This window comes from Pan troglodytes, chromosome 15 (genome assembly GCF_028858775.2).
Source record: "Pan troglodytes isolate AG18354 chromosome 15, NHGRI_mPanTro3-v2.0_pri, whole genome shotgun sequence".
In the NCBI taxonomy this organism is placed as follows: domain Eukaryota; kingdom Metazoa; phylum Chordata; class Mammalia; order Primates; family Hominidae; genus Pan; species Pan troglodytes.
In genome coordinates this window covers 1,473,822-1,477,500 of record NC_072413.2, presented here as the reverse complement: position 1 = coordinate 1,477,500, position 3,679 = coordinate 1,473,822, and positions in this window count along the sequence as shown.

Genomic DNA, 3,679 nt, shown 5'->3' with positions numbered 1-3,679 from the left:
AACTAATATATACTATATACTGTAAATAAGATATCAAAAAGTATAGTAAATATATTTTATATACTGAACATAAAATGTCAAAATGTCCGCCAAATATATATTATATACTCTAAATCAAATATCAAAAATTACAGTAAATATATTTTATATACTGTACATAAAATGTCAAAAAGTACACCAAATATATAATATACTGTAAATAATATATCAAAAAATTACTGTAAATATATTTTATATACTGTACATAAAATATCAAAAAGTACACCAAATATATATAATATACCGTAAATAAAATACGAAAAACTACAGTAACTATATTTTATATACTGTACATAAAATGTCAAAAATTACTCCCAATATATATTATATATTGTTGAGAAGATATCAAAAAGCACAGTAAATATATTTTATATACTGTACATAAAATATCAAAAAGTACACCAAATATATAATACACTGTAAATAAAATATTAAAAAGTACAGTAAATTTATTTTATATACTGTACATATAATATTATCTAAAAGTACACCAAATACATATTATATACTGTAAATGAAATACCAAAAAGTACAGTAAATATATATTACATACCTTTCATAAAATATCAAATAGTACAGTAAATATATATTACATACTGTACATAAAATATGAAAAAGTACAGTAAATATATTTTATGTACTGTACATAAATATCAAAATGTACACCAAATATACATTATATACTGTAAATAAAATATCAAAAACTAAAGTAAATATATTTTATATACTGTACATAAAATGTCAAAAAGTACTCCTAATAAATAATATACTGTAAATAAAATATCAAAAAGTACAGTAAATTTATTTCATAATCTGTACATATAATATTATCTAAAAGTACAGCAAATACATATAATATACTGTAAATGAAATATCAAAAAGTACAGTAAATATACATTACATACCATTCATAAAATATCAAAAAGTATAGTAAATTTATATTACATACTGCACATAAAATATGAAAAAGTACACCAAATATATATTATATACTGTAAATAAAATATCAAAATATTACTGTAAATATATTTTATATACTGTACATAAAATTTTAAAAAGTTCAAAAAATATATATTATATACTGTAAATAAGATATCAAAAAGTACAGTAAATATATTTTATATACTGAACATAAAATGTCAAAATGTCCACCAAATATATATTATATACTCTAAATAAAATATCAAACATTACAGTAAATATGTTTTATATACTGTACATAAAACGTCAAAACGTACACCAAATATATAATATACTGTAAATAAAATATCAAAAAAATACTGTAAATATATTTTATATACTGTACGTAAAATATCAAAAAGTACACTAAATATATATTATACAGTGTAAATAAAATACAAAAAACTACAATAAGTATATTTTATATACTGTATGTAAAATGTCAAATAGTACAACAAGTAAATAATATACTGTAAATAAAATATCAAAAAGTACAGTAAATTTATCTTATATTCTGTACATATAATATTATCTGAAACTACACCAAATACATATTATATACCGTAAATGAAATATCAAAAAGTACAGTAAATATATATTACATAACTTTCATAAAATATCAAAAAGTACAGTAAATATATAATACATACTGTACATAAATTATGAAAAAGTACACCAAGTATATATTCTATACTGTAAATAAAATATCAAATAATTACTGTAAATATATTTTATATACTGTACATAAAATATCAAATGTACACCAAATATATATAATATACTGTAAATGAAATATGAAAAACTACAGTAAATATATTTTGTATACTCCACATAAAATGTCAAAATGTACACCAAATATATATTTTATACTGTAAATAAAATATCAAAATATACAGTAAATATATTTTACATACTGTACATAAAATGCCAAAATATACACCAAATATATATTTTGTACTGTAAATAAAATATCAAATATACAGTAAATATATTTTATATACTGTACATAAAATGTCAAAAGTACACCAAATATATATTTTATAGTGTAAATAAGATATCAAAAAGTACAGTAAATATGTATTATATACTGAACATAAAATGTCAAAAAGTACACCAAATATATATTATATACTCTAAATAAAATATCAAAAATTACAGTAAATTTATTTTATATACTGTACCTAAAATGTCAAAAAGTACACCAAATATATAATATACTGTAAATAACATATCAGAAAGTACAATAAATTTATTTTATATTCTGTACATATAATATTATCTAAAAGTACACCAAATACATATTATATACTGTAAATGAAATATAAAATATTACAGTAAATATATATTACATAACTATCATAAAATATCAAAAACTACAGTAAATATGTATTACATACTGTACATAAAATATGAAAAATTACACCAAATATATATAATATACTGTATATAAAATATCAAAAAATTACTGTAAAAACATTTAATATACTGTACATAAAATATCAAAAAGTACACCAAATATATATTATATAATGTAAATGAAATATGAAAAACTACGGTAAATATATTTTATATACTGTACATAAAATGTCAAAAAGTACACCAAATATATATTATATACTGTAAATAAGATTTAAAAAAGTACAGTAAATATATTTTATATACTGAACATAAAACGTCAAAAATTACACCAAATATATATTATATACACGAAATAAAATGTCAAAAATTACAGTAAATATATTTTATATACTGTACATAAAATGTGAAAAAGTACACCAAATATATAATATACTGTAAATAAAATATCGAAAAAATACTGTAAGTATATTTTATATAGTGTACATAATATATCAAAAATTACACCAAATATATATTATATACTGTAAATAAAATATGAAAAACTACAGTAAATATATTTCATATACTGTACATAAAATGGCAAAATGTACACCAGATACATATTTTATATTGTAAATAAAATATCAAAATGTACAGTAAATATATTTTACATACTGTACATACAATGCCAAAAAGTACACCAAATATATAATTTTTAGTGTAAATAAAATATCAAAATGTACAGTAACTATATTTTATATACTGTGCATAAATTGTGAAAAAGTACACCAAGTATATATTGTATACGGTAAATAAGATATGCAAAAGTACAGTACATATATTTTAAATAGTGTACATAAAATGTCAAAAAGTACACCAAACATGTATTATATACTCTAATTAATATCAAAAATTACACTAAATATACTTTATATACTGTACATAAAATGTCAAAAAGTACACCAAATATATAATATATTGTAAATAAAATGTCAAAAAGTACAGTAAATTTATTTTATATTCTGTACATATATTATCTAAAAGTTCACCAAATACATAATATATGCTGAAAATGAAATATCAAAAAATACAGTGAATATATATTACATACCTTTCATAAAATACCAAAAGTACAGTAAATAAATATTACATAATGTACATAAAATATGAAAAAGTACACCAAATATATATTATATACTGTAAACAAAATATCAAAAAATTACTGTAAATATATTTAATATACTGTACATAAAATGTCAAAAATTACACCAAATATATATTATAGACTGTAAATAAGGTATGAAAAAGTACAGTAAATATATTTTATGTACTGAACATAAAA